Consider the following 23,683-nt stretch of genomic DNA (forward strand, 5'->3'; position numbering starts at 1 on the left):
TACTGATTAATGAAGAGGTTTCTTTGATGATTATGTTCAATTCTAATAAGTTCACTATTAGGATAATATATCCTAAGTTCCCCTTTGTGGTCAATTGAGAATTTTATTATTTTGGGGCAAAATCTCCTTTTAGACTTACAAAATAAGGGAAAGAAATACATCCTTTTTATAATAATCTTTAAAATGAATTCTCAAGTCTAAAGCAGAACAAATTTACTAATTAATAAGTATCTGTTTGTTATATGCCAGACAGAACAAAGAGATATTGAATAACAGGAAAAATCTTAAATTTATCATAAAATGAATTATAGGACCATTCTATCATTTTGTTGTGTTAACTATGACATAAAGTTAGCTTTCAAATTTTTTTCTTTTTTAAATAGTATTTTATTTTTCTAAAACATGCAAATAGAGTTTTCAACATTCATCTCTGCAAAATCTTTGTGTTCCAAATTTTTCTCCCTACCTTTCCCACAAGACCACAAGCAATCCAAGATAGGTTAAATATGTGCAATTCTTCTAAACATATTTCTACATTTGTTAAGCCATACCAAAAAAAATCAGATTAAAAAAAGAAAAAACCACAAGAAAAAAAATTTAAGTAAACAACAAAAAGGTGAAAATACTATGCTTTGATTCACATTCAGTCTCTATAGTTCTCTCTCTGGATGCAGATGGCACTTTAAAAAAAAATAATTATAACTTTTATTGACAGAACCCATGCCTGGGTAATTTTTTTACAACATTATCCCTTGCACTCACTTCTGTTCCAACTTTTCCCCTCTCTCCCTGTACCCCTTCCCCCAGATGACAAGCAGTCCTATACATGTTAAATATGTTACAATATATCCTAGATACAATGTATGTGTGCAGAACCAAACAGTTCTCTTGTTGCACAAGAAGCACTGGATTCAGAAGGTAAAAATAACCCTGGAAGAAAAACAAAAATGCAAATAGTTTACATTCACTTCCCAGTGTTCTTTCTTTTGGGTGTAGCTGCTTTTGTGCATTATTGATCATTTGGAACTGACTTAGATCTTCTCTTTGTCGAAGAGATCCACTTCCATCAGAATACATCCTCATACAATATCGTTGTCCAAGTGTATAATGATTTCCTGGTTCAGCTCATTTCACTTAGCATCAGTTCATATAAGTCTCTCCAAGCCTCTCTGTATTCATCCTGCTGGTCATTTCTTACAGAACAATAATATTCCATAACATTCATATACCACAATTTATTCAGCCATTCTCCAATTGATGGGCATCTACTCAGTTTCCAGTTTCTGGCCACTACAAAAAGGGCTGCCACAAACAATTCTTTGTACATGTGGGTCCCTTTCTCCCTTCTTTAAGATCTCTTTGGGATATAATCCCAGAAGTAACATTGCTGGATCAAAAGGTATGCACAGTGTGATAACTTTTTGGGCATAATTCCAGATCGCTCTCCAGAATGGTTGGATTCTTTCATAACTCCACCAACAATTCATCAGTGTCCCAGTTTTCCCGCATCCCCTCCAACATTCATCATTATTTTTTCCTGTCATCTTAGCCAATCTGACAGGTGTGTAGTGGTATTTCAGAGTTGTCTTAATTTGCATTTCTCTGATCAATAGTGATTTGGAACACTCTTTCATATGTTTGGAAACAGTTTCAATTTCATCATCTGAAAATTGTCTATTCATATCCTTTGACCCAGATGGCACTTTTCATCACAAGTCCATTGGAATTGTCTTGGATCACCTCACTATTGAAAAGAGCCAAGTCCATCATAGTTGTTCATCATATAATATTATTGTGCACAATGTTCTCTTGGTTCTGCTCACTTCACTTAGGGTGACTTCATATAAGTCTTTCCAGGCTTATTTGAAATCATCCTGTTCATCATTTCTTATAGAACAATAATATTATATTATCTTCATATACCATAACTTATTCAGCCATTACCCAACTGATGGGCATCCACTCAATTTCCTTTTCACTACAAAAAGGGCTGTGCATATTTCTGTACATATGGGTCCTTTTACAGCTTTTATGATCTCTTTTGGATACAGACCCACTAAAGATACTATTAGATCAAAGAGAATGCATAGTTCCAAATTGCTCTCCAGAATGGTTGGATCATTTCACAACTCCACCAACAATCCAGTAGTGTCTCATTTTTCACATCTCCTCCAATATTTATTGTTATTTTTTCCTGAGAGGTGTGAAGAGATACCTCAATAGTTATCTTTCTTTGAATTTCTCTAACCAATAATTATTTAGAGCATTTTTTCCTATAACTAGCAATGGCTTTTATTTCTTCATCTGAAAATTGTTTAAATCTTTTGCCATTTATCAATTGGGGAATGACCTGTATTCTTATTAAATTTGAGTCTGTTTCCTATATATTTTAGAAAGGAGGCCTTTATCAGACACACAGAATATAAAAATTGCTTCCCAGCTTTCTGCTTCTTTTTTAATTTTGGTTGCATTTGTTTTGTTTGTGCAAGAACTTTTTAGTTTAATTCAAAATTATCCATTTGCATTTCATAATGTTTTCTAGTTCTTCTTTGGCCACAAATTCCTCTCTTCTCCAAAGATCTAAGAGGCAGACTATCCCTTGTTCTCTTAATTTGCTTATAGTATCACATCTAAATCATGAACCCATTTTTATAATATATCTATTCTATAGTATCATATCTACATCTACTCTAGTATACATCACATCTAAATCATGAACCCATTTCAACCTCATCTTGGTATAGGGTGTGAGGTTGGTCAGTGCCTAGCTTCTGCCATACTTTTGTAATTTTCCTGGCAATTTTTGTCAAAGTGAGTTCTTATCCCAACAGCTGGCATCTTTGGATTTATCAACACTAGATTACTATAGTCACTGACTATTGTGTCTTTTGAACCTAGTCTAGTCCATTAGCTCTCAATTTTAAAGCCACTTCCTATTAGATACATGGGAGCCCTATCAGAAAGGAATATTCTCTTCCTTATATAACCTGTTTAGATTTTTTTTTCCCTCAAGTCATACATTATACACATTTCACAATCTACAAATTATTGTTTAATCCCTGAATGGATTTTCCCTTAGAAACAATGTTTTGAAATGAATCATGGGTTTATAACCTACCACACAAAAATTCTATGTAATCTATAATTTGCCTGAGAAATTGAATATACTAACAATACTAGGGTTAATAGATACAGTATGATAGTGACTAGACTTCTCCTCCTATAATCAGAAAGACTTGGCTTCAGATCATGCCTCTGACTATATGAACCTAGACAAGCCACTTAATCTCTAAGCAACTCAGGTAGCAACTGCTTTGGACTTAAGAGATTAAATCACATGAGGACTGTGAACTTGACTTTGGGGGAGAGGGGAGAGCTCCCATACTATCAACCAGAGTTCCTTGTAATAGGTAATCACATTTAAAGGGCTGCTAGGAAAATAGAACTAATAGTTCACCCTTGGGATGTTAGGAACACATCTTTACCCCTAAAATTAGAGTAGAGCCATCACCTCCCCCAACCCTCACCCCAACTCAGCCTCCCCAATAGGGAAGGAGAGAATATATTCTAGCTATCACATGCCATCCCTAAATCCAGGTCACCAAGACTCAAAGAAGATTGCTTTCTATCTATTCATTCATTTACTTATTCATTCATTCATTCATTCATTTTTCTGAGGCAATTGGGGTTAAATGACTTACCCAGGGTCACCCAGCTACGAAGAGTTAAGTATCTGAAGCCAAATTTGAACTCAGGTCCTTCTGACTTCAGAGCTGGTGCTCTATCCACTGCGCCATCTAGCTACCCCTTTTGCTGTTTTATAAGGAATAAAGAAAAGAGAGTCATTGGGAGGAATGGTTGTAGAAGAAACAAACATACCCCCATAGGATAATAGTGCTCCAGGTTGTGGCTCTGTGTTAAATTGTTTCTCCATCACTCCCTTTCTTTTCTTTCTTGCTCATCCAATTCTCTACTAACTTCTAACATCTGTTCTCCAAACCACTGTTTCTCTCCTTAACCCAATATAAAAAAGAATTTTTCTGTAGCAAGAAGACTAACTTTTAGGGTTTTCTAAGGGTTTTTACCACCAATACCAATGGTAAATAAATTCCTGCTGCTCTCTTATCTTTGCGCTCAAATCCAATAAGAAAAGTTGCTAGTAAGGGGTGATGGGCTCTTGGGATGGTAGACACCAAGACAAAGTCTAAAAAAGATGTAACTATAGATCTACCTTCTGGGAGAAATGCAAACTCTGAATTGTTCCAAATTTTATACAACAAAAGCTAAAGAAAAAATAGAAATTCTAGAGTTAAAGGGTCATTGGAAAGAGAAAGGAATCAACCAAACATTTATTAAGAGCCAAATATATGCCATGGAAAGATAAAAATCATTATCAGTTCCCACCCTGAACAAATTCATAGTCTATGTGAGAGACAATATGTACAAATGAAGCATATGCAAAATAAATACAAGATAATTATATGTAAGAGGAACTAAGTGCCAGGAAGATCAGGAAAGGTCAGACGTGGTCACTTCTAAGAAATGAAGGTGGGGAGAGAACACATTCTGATAATGCCTATGTAAAGAATTAGATGAATAGCAACAGCAAGAAGACCAGTTTAGATGAATCACAGAGTATAAGTAAAATAAGCCTAGAAAAAAGTAAGTGGAAGTCATACTGTGAAGGAGGGAATTTTATATTTGATTCAAGTAGCAATGGGGGATACTGGGGATACTGGAGTTTTTGAACAGGAGTGTTACATGGTCAGATTTTTCAGTAATAACTTTTTAGTTACAAATAAATAACTTTTATTTATTTATTTATTTTTGGTGATAACTATTTGGCACCTATTATATCCTGGTGATCCAGAGATCACCATATGTCTTCTCTCTCACATAGAATGTAAGCTCCTTGAAAATACCTTTTATTCATTTTTGCATACCTCAAAGCATCCTTCACATGATGGACAATGAATAATTTCCTCTTGGGCAGCTTGACCAGAATATTAAGGAAGGGGGAAAGAAAGACTTGGCAAAGAACCAGAGAAGACTAGCCTAAGACGTGGGGGGAAGGAATTTTAATATAGGAAAAGGGAAATGAAACCTAACCTTCCTTTCCTCCTTCTAAAACTCCCAGGCCCACCATTTTCATCACTGCTTCTACAAACTCATCTTCCTCTAAGACTACAACAACTCTGAATCTCATATCTCCTTAGCATCTTGGAGATCCTCTATCCCTTTGACTGGAAAGGGTAAAGAGTGGCTATTAGAGATCTCTTTTTAGATCCTTCACTTTAGAAGAGGGCCCAAGGCAGCCACCTCCTAATTTCCTCCCTGGCTGTATGACTGCACCACCACCCTTTCCGAGAGCCCGCCTTCCCTTCTATCCCTTTTACAATATCTTTTTATGTGTTGTCATTCCCATTAGATTGTAAGGTCCTTCCACACAGGATGTCTTTTGTTTTTCCTTGTATTCCCAAAGCCAGGCACAATTATCTGGTACATAATGAGCATCAAATGTTTATTAACTGACTGACTCCAAACTGGACTCCACATGCTCTTCCAAGGAACTAGAATAAGAAACCAGGCTGGGATCTGGAGTCAGAGGGCTTGGTCTCCAAATATGACTCTGCTAATATAATATCTGTATAACCCTCCCCTGGATAAGTTACTTAATATTCTCTGGGAATCAATTTCCTCATCGTAAAATAACTGGAATTGGCCCCAAATGACCACCAAGATCTAGTCTCAATTTAACAACCTTGTCTGAGGAGAAGGTATCTTACACATCCTGAAGCCTAAGAGAAAGGGAAGGGAAAAAGAAAATTCTGTATGATATTTTGACACTTGTGTTCCATTCTCCCATACCTCTTAAATATAAGTTCCCAAGTCATAACAATTCTGTTCTGTGCAGCATCTCTACCAAGTGGCCTTTCTTTACTGTTCTATTATCACATCAGTACAAGCCTCCAAGATTATTATAATATCTTATCAATAGTCCTGTCCCAAGTCTGTCTGTCTATTTCTCCCTCTTCCTCTCCTCACCCTCCTTCTCCCCTTTCTCTTCCCACTCTATCCCTCTCTCTCTCTTCCCTTTTCTTCCTCTCTCCCTTTCCCCACACCCAATCCATTCTTCAAAACACTATCAGAATTAACTTTCTCAAGACTACATCTGATCACTTCATTCAATGGCTCTCTCTCTCTCTTATACCCAAAGTAAAATTCAAACTGCCCTTAGCTAGCATTTAAGATCCTGTTCTTGTCTTTCCAACCTTATCTCATATTTCTTTTTTTTTTTTTTTTTTTTTTTTTTAATAATAAATTTTATTTTATTTAATAATAACTTCGCATTGACAGAATCCATGCCAGGATAATTTCTACACGACATTATCCCTTGCAATCACTTATGTTTCGTTTTTTCCCCTCCCTCCCTCCTCCCCCCCCCCCCAGGATGGCAAGCAGTCCTATATATGCTAAACATGTTGCAGTATATCCTAGATACAATACATATTTGCAGAACCAAACAGTTCTCTTGTTGCACAGGGAGAATTGGATTCAGAAGGTAAAAATAACTCGGGAAGAAAATCAAAATTGCAAATAGTTCACATTCATTTCCCAGTATTCCTTCTTTGGGTGTAGCTGTTTCTGTCCATCATTTCTCCAATGAAACTCATTTAAGTCTCTTTGTCAGAGAAATCCACTTCCATCAGAATACATCCTCATACAATATCGTTGTCGAAGTGTATAATGATCTCCTGGTTCTGCTCATCTCACTTAGCATCAGTCCATGTAGGTCTCTCCAAGCCTCTCTGTATTCATCCTGCTGGTCATTCCTTACAGAGCAATAATATTCCATAACGTTCATATACCACAATTTACCCAGCCATTCTCCAATTGATGGGCATCCATTCATTTTCCAGTTTCTAGCCACTACAAACAGGGCTGCTACAAACATTTTGGCACATACAGGTCCCCTTCCCTTTTTTAGTATCTCTTTGGGGTATAAGCCCAATAGAAACACTGTTGGATCAAAGGGTATGCACAGTTTGATAACTTTTTGGGCATAATTCCAGATCGCTCTCCAGAATGGCTGGATTCGTTCACAACTCCACCAACAATGCATCAATGTCCCCGTTTTCCCGCATCCCCTCCAACATTCATCATTGTTTTTTCCTGTCATCTTAGCCAATCTGACAGGAGTGTAGTGATATCTCAGAGTTGTCTTAATTTGCATTTCTCTGATCAATAGTGATTTGGAACACTCTTTCATGTGAGTGGTAATAGTTTCAATTTCTTCATCTGAAAATTGTCTGTTCATATCCTTTGACCATTTATCAATTGGAGAATGGCTTGATTTTTTATAAATTTGAGTCAGTTCTCTATATATTTTGGAAGTGAGGCCTTTATCAGAACCTTTAATTGTAAAGATGTTTTCCCAGTTAGTTACTTCCCTACTAATCTTGTTTGCATTCGTTCTGTTTGTACAAAGGCTTTTTAATTTGATATAATCAAAATTTTCTATTTTGTGATTGGTAATGGTCTCTAGTTCATCTTTGGTCACAAATTTCTTTCTCCTCCACAAGTCTGAGAGATAAACTATCCTATGTTCTTCTAATTTATTTATAATCTCGTTCTTTATGCCTAGGTCATGGACCCATTTTGATCTTATCTTGGTATGTGGTGTTAAGTGTGGGTCCTTGCCTAATTTCTGCCATACTAATTTCCAGTTATCCCAGCAGTTTTTATCAAATAATGAAATCTTATCCCAAAATTTAGAATCTTTGGGTTTGTCAAACACTAGATTGCTATAGTTGACTATTCTGTCTTGTGAACCTAACCTTTTCCACTGATCAACTAATCTATTTCTAAGCCAATACCAGATGGTTTTGGTGACTGCTGCTTTATAATATAATTTTAGATCAGGTACAGCTAGACCACCTTCATTTGATTTTTTTTTTCATTAATTCCCTTGAGATTCTCGACTTTTTATTGTTCCATATGAATTTTGTTGTTATTTTTTCTAAATCATTAAAATATTTTCTTGGAAGTCTGATTGGTATAGCACTAAATAAATAGATTAGTTTAGGGAGTATTGTCATCTTTATTATATTTGCTCGGCCTATCCAAGAGCACTTAATATTTTTCCAATTATTTAAGTCTGACTTTATTTGTGTGAAAACTTTTTTGTAATTTTGCTCATATAATTCCTGACTTTCCTTTGGTAGGTAGATTCCCAAATATTTTATGCTATCAACAGTTATTTTGAATGGAATTTCTCTTTGTATCTCTTGCTCTTGGATTTTGTTGGTGGTGTATAAGAATGCTGAGGATTTATGGGGATTTATTTTGTATCCTGCTACTTTGCTAAAATTATGAATTATTTCTAATAGCTTTTTAGTAGAATCTCTGGGGTTTTCTAGGTATACCATCATATCATCTGCAAAGAGTGATAGTTTGGTTTCCTCATTGCCTACTCTAATTCCTTTAATCTCTTTCTCGACTCTTATTGCAGAGGCCAGTGTTTCTAATACAATATTGAATAATAATGGTGATAGTGGGCAACCTTGCTTCACTCCAGATCTTACCGGGAAAGGTTCCAGTTTTTCCCCATTGCATATGATGCTTACTGAAGGTTTAAAATATATGCTCCTAACTATTTTAAGGAAAAGTCCTTTTATTCCTATGCTCTCAAGTGTTTTTATTAGGAATGGCTGTTGGATTTTATCAAATGCTTTTTCTGCATCTATTGAAATGATCATATGGTTTTTGTTTGGTTGGTTGTTGATATAGTCAATTATGTTAATAGTTTTCCTAATATTGAACCAGCCCTGCATTCCTGGTATAAATCCTACTTGGTCATAGTGTATTATCCTGGGGATGATTTTCTGTAATCTTTTTGCTAATATTTTATTTAAGATTTTAGCATCAATATTCATTAGGGAGATTGGTCTATAATTTTCTTTCTCTGTTTTCAGCCTACCTGGTTTAGGTATCAGTACCATATCTGTGTCATAAAAGGAGTTTGGTAGGACTCCTTCAATCCCTACTTCTTCAAATAGTTTATTTAGCATTGGAGTTAATTGATCTTTAAATGTTTGATAGAATTCAGATGTAAATCCATCTGGTCCTGGGGTTTTTTTCTTAGGGAGTTGATTGATAGTTTGTTCTATTTCTTTTTCTGAGATAGGAGTGTTTAGGATATTTACTTCTTCCTCTGTTAGTTTAGGTAAGCTATATTTTTGGAGGTATTCTTCTATTTCATTTAAGTTGTCGAATTTATTGGCGTAAAGTTGGGCAAAGTAGCTCCTAATTATTGCTCTAATTTCCTCTTCGTTAGTGGTGAGTTCTCCCTTTTCATTTTTAAGACTAACAATTTGATTTTCCTCTTTCCTTTTTTAATCAGATTTACTAAGGGTTTGTCTATTTTGTTGGTTTTTTCATAGAACCAACTCTTAGTTTTATTAATCAATTCAATAGTTTTTTTACTTTCAATTTTATTGATCTCTCCTTTTATTTTTTGAATTTCAAGTTTAGTGTTTGATTGGGGGTTTTTAATTTGTTCCTTTTCTAGCATTTTTAGTTGCAAGCCCAATTCATTGACCTTCTCTTTCTCTATTTTATACAAATAGGCCTCTAGAGATATGAGATTTCCCCTTATTACCGCTTTGGCTGCATCCCATACATTTTGGTATGATGTCTCATTATTATCATTTTCTTGGATGAAGTTATTAATTATGTCTATAATTTGCTGTTTCACCCAATCATTCTTTAGTATGAGATTATTTAGTTTCCAATTATTTTTTGGTCTACTTTCCTGTGGCTTTTTATTGAATGTAATTTTCAATGCATCATGGTCTGAAAAGGATGCATTCACTATTTCTGCCTTACTGCATTTGAGTTTGAGGTTTTTATGTCCTAATATATGATCAATTTTTGTATAAGTTCCATGAACTGCTGAAAAGAAGGTGTACTCCTTTCTGTCCCCATTACATTTTCTCCAGAGATCTATCATATCTAATTTTTCTAGTATTCTATTTATCTCTTTGACTTCTTTCTTATTTATTTTGTGGTTTGATTTATCTAATTCTGAGAGTGCAAGGTTGAGATCTCCCACTATTATAGTTTTACTGTCTATTTCTTCTTGCAGCTCTCTTAATTTCTCTTTTAGGAATTTAGATGCTACACTACTTGGTGCATATATATTTAATATAGATACTTCTTCATTATTCATTCTACCCTTTAGCAAGATATAGTGCCCTTCCTTATCTCTTTTGATTAGATCAATTTTTGCTTTAGCTTGATCTGAGATCAGGATGGCTACCCCTGCTTTTTTGGCTTCACCTGAAGCATAGTAGATTTTGCTCCAACCTTTTACCTTTAACCTGCATGTATCACCCCGCTTCAGGTGTGTTTCCTGTATACAACATATTGTAGGATTCTGGCTTTTAATCCATTCTGCTAACCGCTTCCTCTTTATAGAGGAGTTTACCCCGTTCACATTTATGGTTAAAATGACCAATTCTGTATTACTTGCCATCTTGTTGACCCCGGTTTATGCTTTTCTCCCTTCTTACTCCCTTACCCCCTCCCTTACCCCCCTTCCCAGTATTAAGCTTGTGAGCTCCCCTTGCTTCTCACAGCCCTCCCTTTTTCAGTATCCCTCCCCTCCCCTTAGAGTTCCCCCCCCCCAACTTACCCCTTTCCCTCCCAGTTCCCGTATTCCCTTCCACTTAGCTTATTCCTTCCTTTTTCACTTTTCCCTTCTCACTTTTCAATGAGGTGGGAGAAGTTTCACCATAGATTGAATATGTCTAAAATTCTTCTCTCACTGCCAATTCTGAAAGCAGTAAAATACTCACTATTTTCATTCCTCTCCATTCTTTCTCTCAGATATACTAGGTTTTCTTTGCCTCTTCATGAAATGTAGTACCCCCACTTTCCCTTTTTTCTAGTACAATGTCCTTTCCTCAACTAGTTTCTAGAACAAGGTATACATGTATTTTTTATACATCTTTACAGCCGAAATATAGTTCCCAAGATTAATCTTTACCTTTTTAGATTTCTCTTGAGTTCTGTGCTTGTAGATCAAATTTTTTGTTAAGTTCTGGCTTTTTCATCAGAAATAGATGAAATTCGCTTATTTCGTTGAATGACCATCTTCTTCCCTGGAAAAAGATGCTCAATCTCGCTGGGTAAGTTATTTTTGGTTGCATACCAAGTTCCTTAGCCTTTCGGAATATCATATTCCAGGCCCTTCGATCCTTTAATGTGGATGCTGCCAGATCCTGGGTGATCCTTATTGTGGCTCCTTGATACTTGAATTGGGTTTTTCTAGCCGCTTGCAGTATTTTTTCCTTTGCCTGAGGGTTCTGGCATTTGGCCACTATATTCCTTGGTGTTTTGATTTTAGGATCCCTTTCAGTAGGGGATCGATGAATTCTTTCAATGTCTATTTTACCTTCTGTTTCTATGACTTCTGGGCAGTTCTCTTTGATAATTTCCTGGAAGATAGTGTTCAGGCTTTTTTTTTCATCATACCTTTCTGGAAGTCCGATGATTCTCAGGTTGTCTCTCCTGGATCTGTTTTCCAGGTCTGTTGTCTTCCCCAGAAGGTATTTCACATCCTTTTCCATTGTTTGATTTTTTTGGATTTGCTTGACTGATTCTTCTTGTCTCCTCGAGTCATTCAATTCCAATTGTTCGACCCTGATTTTCAGTGAGGTATTTTCTTCACTCACTTTTTTAAGATCTTTTTCTAATTGTCCAATTGAGTTCTTTTGTTCTGTGGAATTTTTTTCCATTTCGCCAATTTTGTTTTTTAGAGAGCTGTTTTCTGTTTCCAGTTCACTAATCCTATTTTTCAAGGATTTGGTTTCTTTATCCACTCTCTCTTTAACTGACTTCTCCAGGCTCTTTTGCCAAGCCTCCCTCTCCTTTTGCAGAGCCTCCCTCTCCTTTTCCCATTTTTCTTCTAGCTCCCTTGTGAGAGCCTTTTTAATTTCCTCCATGAGATTCATCTGTGCTGAGGGATATAAGGTCTCCTCCTTCGGGGATTCACCTGGGGACTGTTTGTTTTTAGTCTCCTCAGGTTTGGAGTCTGCTCTTTATCTGTATAAAAGCTGTCCAGGGTTAAATTCTTTTTCAGTTTCTTGCTCATTCTGTCTATTTATCAAAGACAAACTATCAAAGAAACAGAAGGAAAAAAAACCCCTTGAATGGAGGCTGCTTTCTTTGGGGGAGGGGCAGGGTATTCGTGAGGCACAGGTCCTACTGTGCTATGGCGCCTGCGCACTGAGATCCGAGCGCTCTGAGATCCGAGCGGGCTAAGACACTGTGGGGGAGGGGTGGCCAGGTCCCTAGAAACTCCAGCTGTTTGGGATTGTATTCTTCACCCCCGGTGTTTTTAGCTTCTCTGCTGGGCTGCTGACTTGCTCCTATAGCAAAGCTCTCACCGCAGAGACGGCTGCGGTCCTACCCCCTCTCCGCTCCACCCGGTTCTGAGCTGCTATCTGTGCTCTGGTTGCAGCTGCTGCTACCCGCAGACTGCTTCCAAATACCGTCCCCGCCCTCGCGCAAAAACAGACCTTTCTTGACGAGTCTCAAGGATGGTTTCTCTTGGTAAGTAATTGTATGGTTTTTTTTTTTCAGTCGAGCATTAATTCAGAGGCATGAAATGAAATGAATAGTGAGAGAAAAACACGGAGATTACACAGAAGTGTATTTCCTCTCCGCCATCTTGGCCGGAAGTCCTCTCATATTTCTGACAGTAAGGTTCTCTCTACATATAACTTCCAAAACACACTGGGCTGCTCATGTTGTTTCTGTGTGTCAAGAATGTCCTCCAGACCCTTTTTATCTGTTAAATTCTTATCCATTCCCCATTCACACATTCATAAAATTAATATTTAGATATGCTATGTAGTTGCAAAATGATATTCCTTCCTGTTTTAAATCTTTTTGTTTTTCTGGTAGTAGTTTATAAGATCTACGAATGGGAAAGAAATGACATTTTCTTTGATCCTTGGGCTGGTAATAAGCCATCATTCAACCCTCACAGAGATCCGTTTTATACTTTTCTAATGCATTTATTGTGTACACTGTACAATCGAGTTCTCTGTCTTATTCACTATTAGACTGTAATCCAGGAGGATAGACAACCAGTCTTATCTAAACCTGCTACTTTTCAGCCTTTAGCACAACCATAATAGGTAATTAATGATGAAAGAACCAGTTTAGAGGCTATGATGGGCATACCATATAATTTAGGTAATACTTTTTTACTTTTTTTTACTAAAGTATATGATGTAGTTGTTTAGCACTTTCATTATTTGTAAATGTTTGTAATTTGTAAAATGTTGATCAATATGACTTTTTACTTTTTTTCACAAATCAACATTTCCATTTCTTAAAACAATTTCTATTTTTTTTGGGGGGGGAACTCTTAAGTTTTCTGTGTTCCTGAGGCACCAAACCCTCTCATGTATATAGCAGTTGTTGTTTAATCTCATCAAAATCGTATGCATCAATCAATATCCCATGATATATTGCATCTCTAAATAGTACCAAATAGTACTGACCTCTTTTTCTAGCTTTTTCACAGTGTAAACTCTTTTCTGATTTGCGGAGTAAAATTAGCCGTATCAGGCATTATTACTACAACTTCAATTGTCTACTCTTTTTTCTGTTTTAAATAGTGTTGTTTCTTTAATTGCACATCTTAAATCTAAGTTCATTTATTTTACAGAAAATCTTCTAAATTTCTTATATTTTTGCTTTTGTTTTTGGCTTTGCTGTCATTTGCATGTAGCTTGAAAAGATTTTACTTTTATTTACAAATTTAATTATGGCATTGCTTAATCCTACTTAATCTTTATTAATGGAATAACTTAGATAAGGTCTTCATAAAATCTACATATTGCAATATTTAATTAATCTCTAATTATAGAATTTATTTACACAGTGATTTTATGTAAGAGTTAAAAAGCCTCTAGAAGCAAGGAATGCAGTTCAAGGCATGTGGCAGGACCTGAGGGAGGAGAGGTACCGAGGCACAGACGTGGAGGTGGGCCATAGCCCCAGGAGGCGATGTCTGACCCCAGGTACCACATCTCCCTCCTTAGTGCTCTCAAAGCCTAGCACACCTCTCTCCTTCTTCTTGGGTCATTCCCATTATACCAGGTTCCTAAAGGACCTCCCCTTTCCCCCGAACCTCAGGGGGGTATAAATATGTGCTATCTAGGAATAAAGTTCTCTTTCACTTCAACCCCTACTGGTGGTCTGTCTCTGTGGGATCCAGGTTAGTCCCCGAAGATGGGTAAGTGTGGCCTAACCGTGCCATTGACAGACGGGCATTAAGAGTAGCTCAAAGGGGAGCTACCCGATTAGAGTAGTCCATAGGGGCGTAACATTTTAGAAGTCACCCAAGCCAACTATATCATTTTACAAATGTGGAGACATTGAGATTTCAGAAGGTTAAGTGGGTTGTCCAAGGTCATACAAACAGTCCTCTAACTACAAAGCCACTTCTCATTTCTAAACTTTGACCATTTGTTCTCTTTCTCCTGAAAGGTATGATCTCCTTTATATAGCTTCTTTATTTTTTCATAATTCATATAAGTCAGGACCAGGGGACCAGAGTCTAAAACAAGGAATGGGTGGAATGAGGAATGCCACTGTATAACTATACAAATATTGACAACTAGTATCTTTTAAGTAATGTAAAAAGTAACTTATATAGCTTATATTTTAACGGGAAAAAATTCTTTTAGCAAAGAACCTTGGATAAAAATACTCACTAGTGTGTGATATGTAATGAAATGAATAATGTACTGTGTATTAGATAAATTTGTAAGTTATACAACTATTGAACAGAAGAATAAAGCTAGAAATGACTATAACATAGAAACATAGAAAACACAAAAATATTAATCATTCTCAGGAATCTGTATCCAAGACACTAAGGTTATAATGATTTCAAAATATCACAATAGTAACAAAATTCTTTCTGCCATGATTTCAATATCATCTGTTTTGGTCTCAAAATAGTGAGACAACTAAAGTCAGATGGTTTAAAACGTGATGTTAATAAAGATAAAGTCCTGACTTCAATAGCTTTGCACAAAGGAAAAACTCACAAATAAGGACTATTCTTGCTAATTAATGATTGTCAAAAGAAGATTAAGTAAATGGGGAAAAAAATTAAAAGTATAATGCTGTAATCTTATTTTTTATATAAGAATTTTTGGATAAATTAAATGAACTCTCCAACATCAAATCATGGAAACAAAATGAAAGCTTGGTCTTCAGTTATTCTCTCCCAATGCACTGTCCTTTGGCAATCTTACTCTCAGGGTTTCAACTAGGAACTCCAAGTTTGTAACTCCCCAATCTACATTTCTATACTGATCCCTTCTCTTGTTCTATGCTGACCTTTGGTTCCTACATTTACAAGTGTCCTTTGGATAGTCTCATGGAGAGATATCTCCCTGGTACCCTAAACTCAACATAGAATTCAACTATATGCTCATCCCAACATCTTTCCTGCTATATTATTTTTTACTAAAAACACCACAATCTTTCTAGTCACCTACGCTGGAAACCTTAGTAATATCTGAATCTTCTAAAATACTCACTTCTTCCACATCCATGTACCAAATCCTCTTGTTTCAAACAATGTTTTTCCAAAGGTTTTTCCTTTCTTTTTTCCCATCCTTACTAAAAACATTACCTCTTTCCCATACCTATTGCAATTTTCCCAAAACTGGGCTAATATTAATTACAGGATCATAGATTTAAAACTGAAAATAGACATTTAAATTATCTAGTCCAACCTCTTTGTTTCACAGATGAAAAAATTGGCGAAAGGCTAATTGACTTGTTCACGGTCACAAGAGTAGTAAGCAGTGAAGTTAGGACATAATGCCTAACAAAGTTTTGACTCCAAATTCTTCTCTTTCCAATTCACCTTATTTATTTTCCCTCAACATCCTAAACTTTTCTAATCATATTGCTTCTCTTCTCAAAAATATCAACAGTACCCTTATTCAACAATGTTGACACTTTAATATAATCTGACCCAACCTACCTTCCAAGTTTAATCTTCAATCCTCTAATATATTTCTCAATGCTACCTATATATATTTATAAGTTTTCTACCACCCAAACTATCAAAGTATACACGCCATGCTATCGAAGTATACATGCCATTCCCCTTCCAATTTTTGTCTAAGCCTAACTATGTTTTGAATTCCTTTCTTGCTTCCCCCAGTGAGTATCCTCCTCTCTGACTGGAAGGTGGAGTTCTATCTAGAACTCCAATTTTAAGATGACCCAGACTGGTTCCCTTGTCTGCACTACTCTGGATTTCTCTAATATCGATTCATTCTGCAAGATGATATCTACCCTAGAACTCACAACTCCTCAATATACTCTGCCCTTGGAGCCCCTCCTGACTGAGGCCCACCTGGCCACACTCCAGTAGAAGGCATACCTTCTCTATGCTGGGTATATTTCCCTTTCCCCTTCCCCTCTCTCATTTCAGTTTCTCTTTTTATATTTTCTTCCTCCCTTGGACTATATACTTGGACTAGACTTCACTTGTAAACTGAGGGAGAAAACTGTCTTTTGCCTTTCTTTATATCCCCAGTTCTCAGCCCAGAGGCTAGCACAGTGACCAGCACAGAAAGACTCTGAATAAATGTTTACTGACTGATCTTACTGAAAGTTACCCTTAGCAAATGCTAAAGAGAGGTTTTGGGTTCTCAATTCCAAATCTAGCAGTCTTTCTATCAGATAAGTTTTGTCTCCTTTATTATGATAGCAAGATTCTTGAGGGTAGAAATGCCTGCTATATTTCTGAATCTTTTATTGCAGGGGGATCAAAATAAGAATAGAAACAAGGCCCACAAAACTTTATGTGAAGATCCCCAAGGGACACACACTTTCGGTTTTTAAATATAATGTTATCTTGAAGAAGGGACCCCCAACCTCTAAAACTCCTCAAAGGAGAAAATCTCCTTCAACTCTCCCTCAAGTGAGAGACTGCCCCAAGGAATTAGATAAAGTGGTTTATCTAGGTGGGGTTGGTTCAGTCCCGAGCTAAAAGAATTCCAACTCTATTGGATTAAAGAGACTCATTCAATTCTATTCAAATTCCAGCCCAAGCTGAAACCCAGCTTGTAGATAAAAAGAGCCAACTTGGAACAACTCCTTGCAGGAGTTGCCAGGCTATGCCATGCTTGCTATACCAAGGAAACCTCTGCCCACTGGAATAGTATTCTCTTCCAGTGTTACCCTCTTTTTATCCTCACTTATTTCCCTAAGGAGACTTACACTCATCTGTCGGAATCTACTAGAAATTTTACTACTATCAGACTTTGCCTCTAAGGAAGTAAAGGCTGACTTCCCAATGCTTATGATAAATCTCTTTTATCAGTCTAGCCTTTTTGGGTTCATAAATTGCTTTATATAGAATCTCTGAGCCATCAGAAAGGGGTTCCCCAAAATTCCCTACCCTTGCACCAAATCCCAATGAGGTGCAGGGGAGCCAAACCTCTCCATTTGGTTCCCTGAACCCCGAACCTGCCACTAGATTATATCATTTAACTACCTGACCACCAGAAACCCTAATCTCATTTTGGTTCCCTAAATCTTAACCTCTCCATTTGGTTCCCTGACTGAAGGGAACCGCAAAACCTAAACTTCACCAATCAACAATAAAAGTTATTGTATTTTTATTTATTTGTTAACTATTTCCCAATTACATTTTAATTTGGCTCAGGCCACTCAGGAGTTGCAGGACACAAATTTACTTTACGGTCTATATCACAAGCATAAATTTGTTCAAACTTTTTAAAAATTGCATTTCACTTTATCAGAAAAGGACAAATACCAAAACAAGCTTTAATCAGTGTTTTAGTTAAAAAAAAAAAAAAAAGTTAAATAGAAGTAACCTCCAAGAGATATCCTGGGTCAGAACATACTTACACTGATTTAAACAATAATGTTTAAAGAGAATTCTTATGGTAAGGACAAGATCCTTAATCCAAAATCCAATTACATTTAGTATAATAAATTGGGAAAGTAAAAGAATTCTTTTTAGGAAAGATTTCTTACAAAAAATGTTTTAGCATAATCTTAAAATATGCAGAAAATTCAATTAACCAGAATGCCAAGTTTTCCAAGAGAAATGTACATTTTATGAGTGCCTAAAAAAGGTGTTCTTAACAGTTTTTAAAATTTTATATGTTCTTTTGATAGTGTAATGAAGAGTATAGATGTCTTTCCAGAATGTCTATAAACAACTAAGGGAAATGCTAACTTTCAATTAGAAGTTAGTAAAAAGAAAAATGTCATTCCTTCCTTCCAACCCATTCTAATACACTCATCCCATGAAATCTATCCAAAATCCCCCAGGGAATTGATGGGTACCAGATTCCAAGCCCCTGCATATTCAAAGAAAATAAACCTACAATTTAACTTCATTAAAAAAAATTAAAAATACCTATTGAAAGAGGAAATTCTTGTCAAGACTTAATCTTCTTTTGCTTCATCCTTCATTGTGATTATAGATGATTCCAAAATAAATATTAATTTTATAAGGACTAAGTTTTTAATCATTTTATGGTTGAAATTATCCTTTATCAAAGCTTTTAAACAAAAAGAATGAATGTTTTCAAATATGGAATAAACTACATTTTTTACTTTCAACACCTGGTGTCACCAGCATAACACAGTACATTTTTATAAACACCCCATACTGTGTGTGCCAGAAATTGAAGGCAGCTAGGACTTCAGAAAGGAATAAGGCTGTAGAAGCTCACATGAAATAATCCTTAAACATGATTTTAACAATATTTACCAAATAATTACCATGGACAGTTTTTTAGTTTAACTCTTAATGATGCAATGAAAAGACTAAAATAACAAAACATGTAATCATTTTATATAAGCCATACTTCAGAAGTAATACAACCCAAGACTTGTAATTACATGTCGATTGTGTTTTACTTAAACTCTTAACATTTTAAATTAATTTTTGTTTAAATCAAATAACATTTTAAATGCCTAGAGAATTCATTCCATAAAAGTAATATTTATACAATTCTAAATACAAGTGAGAAAAGGACTCAGAAAGAACAAAAATAATTATACAGAAATAGTGAATAAAGGCAAAACTGCTGACCTCCAAAAGCAATCCATTAAAAGTTAAAAGCATACTACTTGTCACCTTATTTTATGGATAGAAGAGAAAATACTCTTCAGTAACTCACGTAACTTCTAAATTTAAAGTTTGGGAGGACATTATGGAATAACATGGGGAAATAGCTCTAATGGTAAGGAAGATATTAGTGTTCATTTTAGAAGTGTTCTTAATCTTCTTCACATGGTAACCATTGAGGCTGCCTTTGATGCCTGCCATCATTGTTAATGCTGAATATGAAATTACTAAAAGGCAAGAAAACCCCAAAATATACACAGGTTCCTTTTGAGATACCTTTTAATGGTATAAATTTAATTTATTTATGGCATTTAATGATGGGATAGTTTTAATGATTGGGTGAACTCAAAAGAAAATTCTGATATATTATCAGTGAGTATATATATATATATATATTGGCACAGTGATATAATTTAAAACAGTGTCAAACTTGAGCCCAGGAGGGCAAAACTCCTGAAAAAGATTAAAGTGTAACTGGGAAATTTTAACAAATAAAAATAAAATTAAAAATAATATTAATTAGAGGTTCTCTAAATAAATATGGAACCCACAGAGATCTGAATCTGAAATCACTAGTTTATAAGATTGTCATATAAAACAAAAATTCTAACATTGGGCTCCTTCCCTCTTCCCTATTTCCATCTTTCTGTTCCCCACCAGGACTTCTCCGGGTATACATACCACAATTCCTTTCTATTCTAGCCTATTAGAACATAAATCCCACAGTGGAAACTCTTTCACTTTTGTCTTTGTAAACCTAAAGCCTAGCACCACACCTGACAAATAGTAGATACTTAAGAAATGACTGCTGGCTGTTGATATATTGAAAACTATATTTCTAGACTGACTAATAAAGGGTAAGCACACTATACCATCCTCATATCCTCTCTAGTTTACAGTCCCCTGCCCTTACAGATTAAATCACCTACTTTCTTATTTAAAGAAATTAGGTGCTCCAATCTGCAATTAAAGAAAATTCCTGTGGCTTAGTTCTACGAATATGTGACATTCTACATGAGTAAATTTTTTAATTAAAATTTAATATCCTGTTTTAATGGTAATGGAAGACTAAAGCCTTATTAACTACTAACATGATCAGTTTAGGTATATCATTTACAAACCATTCCAGTCACTTTTGATACTTTCTTTTCTCTCCATACATTCAAATCTTTCACTTTTTCAATGCACAATCAAGAATATTAATTTCCAGCACTCATTTTTTGAAATAAGACACAGAAATATCAGATCCTTATAATATTCTCTTAAGTGGTTCACTTTCCTCTCAATCCTGTTTATCCAATTTCTACTTAAGTAATTTTGAAAGTAGTCAGCAAATTCTTTGCTAATAACTGCTAAAGTTTATTTATATATCCTTTCTTGAAAACTTTGCTTCTCTTCTTGGATTCCTTATAAAATAACCCTCAAGTAAGAATTATTTCTATTCCACAGTTAACTCCCTTAGAGAAGTTCAAAGTCTGGTTAGATACAATCACTATTATTTTAAATTAAGGCAATTCTCTAACAGGTTTCTCCATAAACAAACAACCGAATAAGCTACTATTCAATATGTCGATGTAGTCTATTTCAAGAAAAGAACCATCTTTCTTGAATGGTTTAAATATTTGCTGAAGTATGCAGTCACTTCACCAAAGTGAACACCAAAGAAGGAAAGGAACAGTATGGCACAAGAACTACAGGCTGATAAAGCTCTCTGCCAATATAAACGGAAGGAAAAAAAAAGAAAGTAATTTCTTAAGAGCACAGGATTTTAGATCTAGAAGTGATTTTTTAAAAAAAATTATCTAGTATAATCATGAATTTACAGATGAGAAAACTAAGTAGTCTAGACAAAACAGATGACTGAAATTTCTATCCTATTCAAGGCAGCAGGGAAAGAATTTTGACGTCATTTGAGAAATGTCATTTTGAAGGATCAAAGACATTTATTAGGGGAAAAAAAAGAACTTAGAAAACAAGACTTTGTAACAAGGGAAGCAAACATGCTTTTCAGGAGTATGCTCTCACTTTTCAAAGAAACATTAAAGGTTTTATTGTAACAACTCTATATTCTTTATAGTAAGATTGCTCTAAAAACCTGAATATATTTGAGGGCACACTGCCACCAGGTGGCGGTAAGTGCTTCAGCAGTATGGTTTGGACAGTCAGATTTAAGTATAGATGTGCTTAATTAACTTTAAGAATGATTAACTTTCCTATTTATCAGACTTTTAAAACTTTTTTTTTTAAAGAAGCTGCTCTTAAAACAATATTACAATACATAAAGAGAAATTAAATTCTAAATTATCCTGAAAGATTTGAAGTCACAAGTCTTAGATTCAAATCCTGACTGTGCTACTTGTCACCTGTGCAATCATGGGGCAAATCATTCTCTAAAAGCCCCAAGTTACTCATCTGTAAACAGTTGAATGAGAATATGTATAGTCTCTTTCTGTTCTAAATTTATTAAGTTCCTTACTACTACACAATTTCCATCCTAATCTTAGACATATAAAGTGATCAGAAGTTTGCTTTGTGAAAATGATAAATTCTGGAGGGAATGTGAGAAAATGGAAACATTAATGTATTACTATTGGTGGAGTTATGAACTGATCCAACCATTCTGAAGAGAAATTTGGAGATTTTCCTAAAGTACTATAAAACTGTACACTTTGTAATTCAAAAAACCACTGCTAGATCAAAGAGATCAAAGAAAAAAAAAGTGGGAGAAAAAGGACTTAAATGACAAAAAGATTTATAATAGCTCTTTTTGTGGTGTCTAAGAATTGGAAACTGAGGGAATGCCCATTAACTGGGGAATGGCTGAATAAGCTGTGATATATGATTGTAATGGAATATTATGAAAATGTTATGTATCACATAAGAAATAACGAGCAGGATGATTTCAGAAAAACCTAGAAAGACTTCCATGAACTGATGCAGAATGAAGTGAATAGAAAGAACATTGTACATATTAACAACAATATTATACAATGAACTTAGCTATAATCAGCAAGCCAATGATCCAAAACAATCCCAAAAGGAATGGTGATGATATACATAGTGCTATCAGCAACCAGATAAAAAATTGATGGAATTCGAATACAGACCAAAGCATACTATTTTTCACTTTTTTTTTTGTTTGAGTTTTTTTATACAAAATGACTAATAAGGAAATATCTTTTACATGACTGTAAATGTATAAGCTATATCTGACTGCTTTTTACCATTGAGGTGAGGGAGGGATTTAAGGAAAGAATAGAATTTGTAACTCAAAACTTTTTTTTCAAAGGTTAAAAATTGTATTTACATGTAATTGGAGGATATATGTAGATATATGTGTGTATGTGTACATATATATAAACAAAGGTTGGTTTGTTTTAAAAAAAATGGTTTCACCAAAGTACCTCAAACCAGCCTGATAATGAAAATTGTCTAAATCATTCATCCTGAATTGATTAAAAACTTTCACAGACAAAGGCAAAAAATTCCCATAAGTATATCCATATACACAGAATACAAAACATTAGCATTTTTTTATTCAAATTTTTCCATTTCATACAACATGCTTTAAAAAGAAAGTATATAATGAACATGTAATTTTCAAAACTATCCTACTTATCTGTACTTCTTTTCATTTTATTTTAAAATGTTTTAATGGTCCTCTTTTGGGGAGACATCACAACTACTAATTTTTCTCCCCTATATTTACTACCCCTCCCTCCAAATAAAAACAAAGAGGAAAATAGTCCTTGAAACAAACAAGCATAGTCAAGTTGAACAAATCCACACAACAATCACGTCCAAAAATGTCTGTTTTGTTATGTACCATGAACTAATCATCTCATTCATGGGATGACACTTTTCTGGTTTTTTGGTGATGTGTCTTGGTTCCTACTTTTATCAGAATTCTTAAGTTATTCAACATTACTTTTCTTCACAGTGTTGTATAATACTTTCATAGTTTCACACACTTCATTCTACCACAATTCATACTTCCAAGACAGTCTGAAATTTTTTTATTTCTTATGAAACAATATTCCATTTCATTCATAAAATTTGTACATATTTATGTATATGTACACTCTATAAACTAATTGATAAATACACTCTACTTCTATTTCTTTACTTTTTATAATCTCCTTTTCAGGGTCAATAAGTTTGCTTTATATAATGGTACCTCAGCACTCGACTGCTTCAAAACTTGTTCAATTCAGTATTCTATGTAGTTTGGAAAAAAAAAGCTTCAGCATTTGATGCTTTCTTAGCACTCTCCACACTTGGTTGTTGTCTAGGTTTAGCTGTGGGATGAGATTGGCCAGGCTTACTGCCCAGCTCTCACTGCGACTGATATTATCCACAGCCGTGGGAAGCCCCACTAAAGGCAGCAGGGAACAGGATTGTCAACTTGCCCATAATGCTGAGGTTGTGCAAGTTAGTGGCCAGGTCATAGGGTAGTTCCTGCAG

General features: G+C 35.1%; 1 protein-coding gene across 4 annotated transcripts in view; it reads right to left on the bottom strand.

Moving 5' to 3' along the window:
• GGACT (gamma-glutamylamine cyclotransferase) overlaps positions 1-23,683 on the bottom strand; it is a 67,817-nt gene that overhangs the window by 32,861 nt on the left and 11,273 nt on the right. For 2 of the 4 annotated variants that reach the window (XM_051984077.1, XM_051984078.1), the window contains exon 2: positions 3,702-3,813. The exons of the other annotated variants lie outside the window; for them this stretch is intronic. The gene's annotated coding sequence lies outside the window, so the exon portion shown is untranslated. The remainder of the gene's footprint in view (positions 1-3,701; positions 3,814-23,683) is intronic. 4 annotated transcript variants of the gene reach the window in all.

This window comes from Antechinus flavipes, chromosome 3 (assembly GCF_016432865.1).
Source record: "Antechinus flavipes isolate AdamAnt ecotype Samford, QLD, Australia chromosome 3, AdamAnt_v2, whole genome shotgun sequence".
Taxonomy (NCBI): Eukaryota; Metazoa; Chordata; class Mammalia; order Dasyuromorphia; family Dasyuridae; genus Antechinus; species Antechinus flavipes.